Source organism: Cupressus sempervirens, chromosome 6 (genome assembly GCF_028749045.1).
Source record: "Cupressus sempervirens isolate cs-2001-9-10 chromosome 6, ASM2874904v1, whole genome shotgun sequence".
Taxonomy (NCBI): Eukaryota; Viridiplantae; Streptophyta; class Pinopsida; order Cupressales; family Cupressaceae; genus Cupressus; species Cupressus sempervirens.
This window is the reverse complement of record NC_143123.1, coordinates 165,380,892-165,392,727: the sequence shown is the minus strand read 5'-3', so window position 1 is coordinate 165,392,727 and position 11,836 is coordinate 165,380,892. Positions and strand designations below refer to the sequence as shown.

The 11,836-nt window shown below is 33.9% G+C and overlaps 1 pseudogene; it reads right to left on the bottom strand.

Moving 5' to 3' along the window:
* Positions 1-354: 354 nt before the first annotated feature.
* On the bottom strand, positions 355-2,004 carry LOC149551771 (bidirectional sugar transporter SWEET3b-like; annotated as a pseudogene).
* Positions 2,005-11,836: the final 9,832 nt, after the last annotated feature.

The following is an 11,836-nucleotide window of genomic DNA, read 5'->3' as shown; positions in this document are numbered from 1 at the left end:
GCACTCTGACGATTGGATCTGCTAATCACTTCTCTTCTCTTTGCAACTCTCTGATCTGCTCTTCTTCACCTTCACTCTGATCTCTCTCTGGTCAAATGAAACTGATCATTCCTTTTGTCTTATTTTTCCCCCTCATTTGTGAATTCAAAAATTTTCACCTACCATGCAATAAATTCATTTGATCATTCTGCAAGCTGTCAAGGAGGTAGGTGGGCATTTGGCTCTAGGGAGAAATGACCAACCACAATTAATATTCCAACAATTAGACCAAGTCAAACCCATAATACAGTGGAGACCAGAAAGAGAGAAAGAAAGTTCAAATTTCAAATTTCTTGTGAGAAAGAAATTTTCTATTCAAAGAGTCGATACTAGAAATTCTATATTTTTATTATCTACTTTCACAGGCACTCCCACTACAACCTCTTTCACATCTTCAATCCTCACTCGACTCTTCTTCCAATAAGTGTAGTATATTATCATCTGAACCAAAGCAAGTGGTATTCCAAAGAAATTCAGAATCTAGGTCAATCATAAATCACAAAACAAATGTCAAAAAAATTAAAATTCAAACTATTTTGTTAGAGACATAAACATTGATATAGATTGTGAAAATCTATTTACACTAATAAATAATAGATGATTCATATAGACATAAACATTGATATAGATTGTGGAAATCTATTTACACTAATAAATAAACAATAGATGATTCATATAGACATAAACATTGATGTAGATTGTGAAAATCTGTTTACACTAATAAATAATAGATGATTCATATAGACATAAACATTGATATAGATTGTGGAAATCTATTTACACTAATAAATAAAGAATAGATGATTCATATAGACATAAACATTGATGTAGATTGTGAAAATCTGTTTACACTAATAAATAAACAATAGATGATTCATATATGTGATTACCATGATAAGAAGATCTTTGTTTACAACACCGTACAGCAACCACAACACACCACCTAGGAAAGCAAACAATAGGAAGGAGAAGGACATGCACTCCACACTCTTGGTCTAATAAACCATTCTCTGCATCACAAAAAGTATATATCTTAAATGATCTTGATAAGTTTCAGCATCATCAGTCGCATTAAAAAGTTTACTTATAATATCTACGAGGGGAGATCCGTAAAGGAGAAAAGAGGCCACCATTCCAGCACTTCCTACAAGCACTTTTTTATGATCTGGTTTTGCTCCCCACATAGAAGTTACTGCAGTGCTCGTAACCACCACCAACACACCTCCCACCATCAAACCCATTCTTCTCTATTATGTCAAGTTATTCATATCTTATTAATCTGTGGTCTGAAATTTCTGCCACCCTCAAGCATCACACACTAAGAAGTAATTAAGTTTGGAAACATAAGTCAAATTTGACTATTTAACACTTTTAGCTTAAGAATCAAGCTTTTATGTATGATTTTTAAATCCTATAGAAAATTTTGAACTACTAATTTGAAATGAAATAATTGAATAACACACAAGAAACAGATTTTTCTGTATCATTTCATCTATCTCTTAATAAATTAATGGCCTAAAGTTTATAAAAATGATGAGAGACTGTCAATATGAAATGGGATAATAGAATAACACCACACCAAAGGCTCAGATATAAACCTTGAATTTGGGTGGAGCAAAGTGGAGAAATATGGTACAGAAGCAAGATTGGAGAAGAAAGCCAAGAGCATTGGTACCCATTACAAGACCATTCTCCCATCCATTTTTGATGAGAGGGGAGCCATACCAGGTGTACATAAGACAATTCAAAGGGCCTATTGAATATGGGACCCTTGACATCTCTCTAGTTGTCTTCTTCTTATTCACTCTCCAGAAGACACCCCTGCTCATCAATTATGTTACTAAAAACTTAGCAACATTTATAATATAAGAAAATCCCTCTTTACAACATTTACAATATGAGAAATTCCCTCTTTTCAAGAATACTGCTCCCCTAGAGATGTACTTACAGTGGTGCTCCATACATAAGCAAAGCAAATGTTCTTCCTACACACAACCAGACCATTGTTTAGTACGAGCAATATAGCAGCTATGAATCATGAAAAATATCTAAAATATTGCATTTAAAACCAAAATAAGTGTATTAACCTAAAATGCAAGCCCCACCATGTATGAGATTGTACATTATTGGTTTTCTCAAATAGAGAAGAGAAAAACAATGAATTGCTCATTATTGGTTCTCTACAAAGGAGAGGAGGACAAAAAAAAGTATTGCTTGTAAATGGTTGAAAGATGTAGGTTTGCCCTCCATATTTATAGCCGTGCTTGCTTGTGCTTCCACCTCTTTAAAAAAAAGGAGAACTACTTTTTGTCTTTTAAACAATTAAGACAATTTAATCTAAAAGATACTTTATTTTAAAATATCAAGTTGATGTAAACATCTGTCTTTTCATATAAATACTAATGGTATCTTATAATAAGATGTATATTGAGAGGACATGTAGGTAATTCTTCATCACATAACAGTATTTTATTTTAAAATATCAAGTTGATGTAAACATCTGTCTTTTCATATAAATACTAATGGTATCTCATAATAAAATGTATATTGAGAGGACGTGTATGTAATTCTATATCACACAACCTTAGCCAGCTCTTCATGTTAAAGGTTACACTAGTATATTTTAATCTACCAAATCATCTCAATTCTTATATAAGAAACAAAAGTTTATTGGGAAAGGGACCATTAATCTACATTATTTATTTTCTTTAAAGTTTTAATGTGAAAGTGATAGTGGACTAAGAAGTCATCCAAACTATACATATCTAATTGCCTTGAAAACTAGATATTTGTAGGTGATATGATTTTGAAATTTAGCTAGCCATGCTAATATTTTATTAAGCATATTGAGTAAGACTGTCGTGGAAGATCCAATGATTCTAATAAAAACAAAAAACTTTTAAAGGATAAACATGGGGCCACTAAGCCACCAAAATGGGAAAGGCTAAAGTAAGAGAATGTCCCAAAGTGACTGAGTGATTAGGCAAAGCAAAAATGTTGGCAAAGGGTTAGATTCAAAATTTCCACCATTGCAGCTACATACTCAAAGAAAAGGGGTATTTGAAAGAGAAAATGATTAACACATTAGTATCACATGGAACACATTTCAAAGTTTCTTAAAGCCTCCCTTTCTTTTGGTATTCTTGGTGATACATTAATTATAACAAATCAACTACATAAATGAATAATATTGAGTCCAACAACTTTTGTTCAATTTTTTTTGCCTTCCAAGGAAAATCCTTATTCTTACTCTTTTCTTGTTTTAACATATGGTAAAAGAGAAAATAAATTAAATACTAACAATAATGGAGCACCTATATTGTCCTTCTAAAGTAGTATCAAATAAAAACTGTTGGACTTATTGTCATTAGTCCATTAAATAAAAGTTGTGAATGTATATTCAACATGTGCCTAAACCTAATTACCACCTTATTTTATGTAAACTTTAACAATTTAGTATCATCTAAAAATTAAAGAATAAAATGATCATTGAAAATCTTTGTCCTCCTAATAGCATTGAATTATTCTATCACTCTTTACTAGTAGAAAAACCATCTATTTAAAATTTAAGAATGGAAAGATTAAGAAACATATGATGGGTGTGTTAAAACACTTGTACCCAAAAGAGAGAAGATTGGATACCATTAATAAGAAAATAGAGAATAAATCGTATGTTGCATATCCCATAGTCCACTTAATACACCCTAATTTAAAATTGAATTTAGTACACAAATTATTGAAGAAGTCCTATTAGATTCTATTGGAAGCCTTAGAATTATCCAACATGATAAGAATGTGTTTATCCTTAGAGAAACCCATTGAATGGATCACTTTTAAGACTATCAAGAACCAAACACCCATTAATAGAGATTCTCTACTTACAAAATATTGTACAATCTAATAACCACTTCAAACTATTAGTAATTTTTTAAGTGGTGACCTTATAAGTGATATTAGACAATATAATAAGGTTGAACAGTCAAAAGAGTTAGTCCCTAGTCTCATATAAATTTTAATGAAAACAAAACAAAGTGATCAATTTATTACCTTTTTTAGTCTAGTTTAATATTGACGAAAGATATATAAAATATTACATTAAATTAATATTTAGTAACATCCTTAGTCTAACTTAGGTATTATATCATCTGTCTAGGTATCAAGCAAGGTTTAATATACTTGACATGCATCTAGTAGTTTGTGTCAATAGCTAGTAGGAGAATAGATTACTTTTTGAATAATTTATGATCTTCCTACATGAATATTTGCCAAGTAGTAGCTAGGTAGTTGTACCTTCTCTTACACCACATTAGAACTCATGTTCTCATTCTTTCATATATAATAAGAGCTCATTGTACATATTTTTAAATCTAAATCTCAAATACTTTATTAATTTGGTAAAACATTATTTTCTTTTATGAAGATTTATACCCGCCTATGGATCTTGTAGTAGAGTTAATTTTCCAACATTGTATCACATCCCCAACCTACATTTTTTGGAAGATTAGTTTGATGATGATATTTTACATTCATGACTAAGTTTGTCATTGATTTCAACATAGCATGTTTCATTTCTTCTGCGGTATCGGACAGAAGAACAGTGGGAAGATCAAGTAGGCACATATGACTAGTTGAGCGTGATAACCACTTGAGGTTATGGGAGATAATTCTAAGTATCTAGCACATGTAGTTAACATTGGAAATGGAAAGGATAAGTCTAGAAGAAGTTATGTAAGTTTTGATGATGTCTATTCTGAGATAGAGTTTACAAAGGCATGTTTTGGTAAAATTGTTATATCTCTTAGTAGAGTTGATATCTTGAGAGTTGAGGTTGAGGACATCGAGAAGACATATTGAGGATGATGTACCTAAGCTTGTTCATCATAATATTGCATGTACGAAAAGTTATTCATGTTACAATATGGAAGATTAAGGTTATTGCTAAGTGTAACATGTTCTTAATATGGTCCTATAATGATTGCTTGAAAAGGTTTAATAGCCAGCTTAGGGAATTGTTTTATGGACTTGGTATAAAGGAAGGATGTATTCCTTTATTGTGGTATGGATATATGCAAATTGTGAATGTTAAAAAAAGTAGTAGAGAGTACAGAACATCAAGTTGAGTAGAGTAGTGTGGAAGTGAAGGAAACTTCATTGTCAAGGTTATGTTGAGTGATCTGAGGTTTGGTATTTGGATCCAAGGTTTTTGACCTACTCTATAAGGTCTGACAGTGATTGGTTTGGTTTATAGGATAGAAGAAAGCTTAAGGACATAAGAAAATAATAGTAAACTATTTGTTTGAGCTGTGAGCTCTTCTTGTAGTTGAAATTATATGTTGGGCAATGGGCTCTTCTTGCATAAATTGTACCACAACTCCTAACAGGGTTGGAATCTCTTATCAGGGATTCAAAATCTCCTAATGGGGACTTATTGTACTAAATATTGTAATAGACTTCTAACAGGGTCCATTAACAAGGAATATTTATATTAGTACATCATCTTGTGGGAATCATTTCCACTGGGGTTTTTCCTCTAATCAAGGGTTTCCCTAGTCAACATATCTAGTGTAATTATTTATGTGCATCTTTGTATGGTTTGTAATGGCCTACCCAGAGATCCTTGGAAATAAGGATGAAAATAAGCCAGAATATATATTTATTTTTTCAAGTGTAAGTGCACAAGACAACAACATACAGGGATCATACAGATCACAATGAAAGACTTAACGACCATCTTGACACCCAACGAATCTCCAAACGTCAGCACTAACCAAAACACAAACAGGAAAACATAAGAGATCGACCAAGCTAAAAGACCAAAATAGACTCCTGAAAATTGGCTAAGTCTGAATTCAGAAGCCCTGAAATTTCCTAGAATCTTAATCTTAGCTCGTAGAGGTTTGAAACCCATCTCAAATGAATCATCACATATATTAAAATACATCTTAAGTATACATCAACTTATACTTAAACGATATATTTTAAACCCCGAAGGACTAAAATAGAAACTCAAAAAATTGGATTTCAAGAAAAACCATCAGAAATCAAAATGCAACAACATAGGGTCAAAGAACGCCCATAAGGGTATCTGGATCAACTCTTAAAAAGTTTGGATCATGACGAAAAGTGCCCGCTATCCGCCTGTGCAAGTTTTTACAAAAACTATGCGATACTTTAATGCAGCATAGAAAATTGTCACACGACATTTCTCAAGAAGGAGTGCGACACTTTTAGGGACTGGGCGATACTTTTCCTTAAGGCATGCAACACTTTAACAATGTCGCGCGACACAACTCTAAGAGGCATGCGATACTGGAAAGTGTCACGCGACACTTCTCCAAGAGGCATGCGACACTTTACAGAATCGAACGATAAATTTTGTATGGGCGTGCAACACTTTTTAAATGTCACACATTGCTGAGCAAATGTCACCCATAAAAAACAAAAACACATCTAGAACTCAAAAATGGGGGAAAACCGACAAAAGAACCTCCACACCGAGGAGTACTGGATCCACATTTTGAGGCTAGAACACTCGAACCAGAACTGAGTAACTGAAATACAAAAAATGGAATCTAACATCTAACAAACAGAAAAGGAACAATACAGAAAGGAAACATCACCACAACTGAAATAACATCGCAAAGAACAAATCAACCACAAGTACATGGTTCCTCCCAACCATCAATGGTGTCATAAGACCATCGTGGGCCCTAGCCATCCCCCGCACGTAACATCCCAAGCCATTGATCAGATCATCGGTGTTGTCGTGATAGGGACATCACTACTAAACATGCTACAATATAAGTAAATAAAATCTAACATGCTAGTAGGAAGCATAAGATAACCCTATAATCAGATAACATCATCTACCATATGCTAAACATCAAAATAAGGAATGCGTAAAACCAACATCATGTAAACATGGAAAACAACATCCTAATGAAAACATAAATCACTAGAAAGCATATTCTGCAAATTGAAGTACCAAGTGACACATCCAACAATGATCATGCTAGAATAATAGATCATCTCTATACACTAATCCCTAACAGTGGTGAGGGTAGCTATGCCTCCCAACCATGTGGCACCCGTAGGTCCACACCTGCGATGCTGATGGAGATAATGATCCAACCACACACACACAAAACAACAACCATGGCTAACACACACGCCAAGCAGTATGATGACTGAATCTAAGACATAGACAATGCATAAACTATAGGTCCTGGTTAGAGACCTCAATGGGATACTATGTAGGGACTGACATCATGGAGAGTCACTTGGCATCAAAAGCCCAATCTCAGATCTGTGTAGCTCAACTCCCTCAACGGAAGGCCAATACACTGTGTAGCTCAACTCCCTCAATGAAAGGCCAATACACAAAAGTACCATCTTATTTTCTTTAATGTTATTACCACCCAATATTTATTTAATTATCACTTACTTAAAACTTCCTCTGCCAACCCTATGGGACTAAGGTCACCAAGCTGTGAGATAGAAGCCCCCTCCATATGCTACCCTACCCTACCCATGCTCACCCAACGATGAGTGCTCGTAGGCATGCAAACTCCCAACCCAACCCCAATGATCACAACTTCCAGAAGTACCATGGAAGATCGAGCCCCGCAGGTCACCCGATAATATACATGTGTGTGGCGCACCACCATCACAGAGATCATACACAAGGACAGGATGAGAATGCAAACAAAAGTCAATCGACTAAAAACATAATCGAGATGACGGATGCTACACGCATCCCAATGCAACAAAAGATGCAAAAGTGTTCCGACTAGTATCCAAACGGATCATCTAGGTCCACGAACCACAATGTGCTGAGCAAACTCGAGAAAACAGAGTGGCACACAAAATAAGGTAAAAACTCCAAATTTTGGAAAATTTCCAAAATTAAAACCCATTTGGCCTTTGGGTTCAAAAACCCCAAAAATCCAAAAATAAATGAAAATGGACACCGTATGCAAAAACGGTCAGCATAACGGTTCAAAAACCCAAAACCCCATTTCAAAAATAGGGAAAACGTTCATACCCGACCAACCGGGCAGAACTAGCAACCAGAAACGGAGGGGGACACTAGTTCTTAGCCTCCTAAAATATTGCTACAAGAAATGAAAGCTGAAATGGAGTGAAAACAATAAAACGAGAAGGCCCTACCTGAAGGAAAAAGAGGCCAAAACAGAAACCTGCAGAGTAAAATAACCAATTTGCCAAATCTGCTAAAACTGACGGCAAAGCGAGAACTCCTCGAGCTGAATCCAACGAGGCCAACCTCACAAAGATCCCATGCTCACAACTCCCACAACGAGCAAAATAATAATCCTTCAGAAGAGGATTTCCAAATTTGCTCTCCAAATTCAATTTTCCAAAAATGTGAGAAGTGCATAATGAATTCACTTTTCTAATATTTATTCATTTTTGAGTGAATATTTCATTATGGAAATAGCTAGCTAGAGTAGTTAAACTCTGAATCAATCCAAATGAAAATAGGTTATTATCTGTAATAGAAATTCACCTAAGGCAAACTGCCAAAAATTAAATCCAAAAAGATTTAAAACCCAAAAATTCAAAATTACAGAAAATCACTTAACACTTTCGCGACAAATGCGAACTTCTGAATGCACAGAAATGCTCACTGGTCTAATCACATAATGCAATGAGTTTGGATTTACTAATCATCGAAAGGTTTTAATAAAAAACAACTAAATAAGGATACGTTGACCATATAGGGGTGAAATTGGCAAAATATGAACAGTTGGATCACTAACTCCATAGGCCACTGCCAGGGATATAATTCTTGCACACTAAAACACATGATCAAGTGCAATTGCATATAACATAATAGCCGAAGCAATTAAAGCATTAAATAACTCATTAATCCATTTACACCACTCACGTTTGCATTAATCATAAAAGACGAGAATGAAGTAAATAACCAAAGCATAAGGTCCATCACATCATAAAAACCATAGATATGACCAATACATCATATAACTAGATAATCAGATATCATAGATCTACTGTCATCTCAAAATAGCATCAACATGCAAATATGATAAATTGAACAGCATAGCAACAAAGCATCTATGGTACAGAAATCAAAATATAACATTCAACCCTCGGGTCGTCTCAAGGTACAAATATCAAAAGAGTATCAAGTATCTCTTGAATAAAAAATAGACAAGGTACAGACTGCAAACATGAGAGGCACTACATGGTTGTTGTTTACCTTGGTTGAATGGTTAAGTTTGTTTAAAAAAGATAAATGTTTTAATTATTGGATGACTAATTCACCCCCCACCCCCCCAGTTATCTTGGTGGACTATTGTTTCTAACAATTGGTATCAAAGCATCAGGTCCTTAGAGGAAAAGTTTAACAACTTTGGGAGATCCATGGCGAACATGTTCAGGAAAGATAGCCCAAAGTTTGATGGAACAAACTATGATAGCTGGAAGGAAAAAATGAAGATGCATTTGTTGTGTATGGGTCCGGGATATTGGATCTTAATAAAATCAACAAAGACAATCATTGAAGAAAAGGATTTGGAAACTTGCACCAATGTAGAAAGAGATCTTTTCATGTGTGACATGAGAGCTAGAGAAGCACTATAGACTGCACTTCCTAAAATTGAGTACAATCAGGTAAAATCACTTGCTACTTCACATTTGATTTGGAAAGCTTGGGAAAATAGTTTTGAAGATGATGAACACTCTAAGAAGTTAAGGATACAAAATTGGATTTATGCATTTCAAGATGCTAAGATGATGGAAGATGAATTTGTAGGAACATATATAGGCAGGATATCAGAAATTTTTGCAGGTGTTAAAGATCAAGGAGGAACCAAAGATGATGATGAAGTTATATGGGGGATAATGAAAACTCTAACACCACCATTCAAGTCAATAGTTTAGATGATATAGTTCTTGATATCATGTACCAAAGATTTCACAAAGGAAACATTGCTTGGAAGACTTGAAGCAACTAAGAATGAACTTAGATAGTCTAGAAAATTGATCAAAATAGATATAGCTTTTAGTGCTTTAAGTATTCAAGCTAACTTATGAAGGAGCACAAGTGCTAGAGGAGATTTTTCTAGTAGCAATAGATCCGAAGAAGACAGAAAGATTGATGAAGTGATAGCCCTTATGGTAAGAAAGAAAAAAGGAAGTAAGAAAATATTTAAATGTTAGACTTGTGATGAATATGGTCATTATGCATCTAAGTGTCCTAAAAGGGAGAAAAAGTATAAGGGAAATCATAAGGCCTAGAAAAGATAGAGATTTTTTGTATGCAAATGAAGATTATGATTTTGATGAACAAGCACTAAGTGCTAGTGATGATAAAATTGGATTTGTTGAAATTAAAGAAGAAATTCTAGAGAAGGTATCTTTGGTATCATAGGTTGAGAAGAAATATAATTGGATAATTGACAATGGTTGTTCACATCATATTACTAGTGACATGAACAAGTTTATTGACTTCAAAAATCAGGATGGTGAAATTTTCAGAGTTGGAAAAAATGCAACATGTCAAGTAAAAGGTATTGAATCTATAACTCTTGATAGTAAAACTAATACTAAGGATGTATAATTTTTTGATGGTTTAAAGCACAATCTTTTGAGTGTTGGACAACTGGTAGACAAAGGTTATTAGTTGTAATTCATAGAAAAGAAATGCATGATTAGAGATAAAGATGGAAAGGTAATTGGAATAGGAACCAGATCTAGAGGTAATGTATTTCAGCTGAATCCTACTGAAATGACATGTTTGGTTGCAAAGATAGATGATAGTTGGTTCTTGTATAAGAGATTCTGTCATATGAACTTTGATAGTATTGTGAGGAAAAGTAGAATATTTATTGTTAGAGATATGCCAAAGATTGTAAAGCCTACTAACACAATTTTCAAGGAGTTTGTTTTGGCAAAGCATAATAGAACTTCTTTTCCTAGTAAGAATCTTACCACTACATCAGAGTTGGAAATTGTACACACAGATCTTAGCAGTCCTATAAAGACTAGAGAATTCTATGGTGAAAGGTATTTTATGATTCTAGTTGATGATTTTTCTAGAATGATGTGGGTTGCATTTCTTAAAGATAAATCTAAGACATTTGACAATTTCAAGATATTCAAGAATAGAGTTGAGAATGAATCTGGTATGAAGATTAAATGTTTAAGATCAGATAGAGGAGCATAATTTACTTTGAATGAGTTTAACATGTTTTGTGAAGAGAGTGGAATTAAAAGACAACTGTCGACTCTAAGAAACCTGAATAGAATGGCATTATAGAGAGGAGGAACAAGTCTATTACAAAAGTTGCAAGAGCTATGTTAGCAGAGAATGATGTATCCAAGACATTTTGGAGAGAAGCTATGAATACAATAATCTACACTATGAATAGAGTACAAGTCAAGAAGGACACAAATAAGACACCTTATGAACTATGGTTTGGCCACTCACCTACAGTTAAGTATTTCAGAATATTTGGAAGTAAGTGTTACATAAAGGGAGATGATGATAATGGTAAGTTTGATGCTAGAAGTGATGAAGGTATATTTCTTGTTTATTTATTGAAAAGCAAGGCTTATAGATGTTATAATCAGAGAACTAAGAATATTATGGAAAGTGCAAATGTGAGAATTGATGAGAAGTTTAGAATACAAGAGAGAATAGTTGATTACAATTCAGATGATGATGTTGTTACTAAGCCAAGGAATGATGGGATATTTCTTGAGACTAACAATGATTTGCAGAATGAAGGAGAGCCAAGTTAGGAACAAAGCT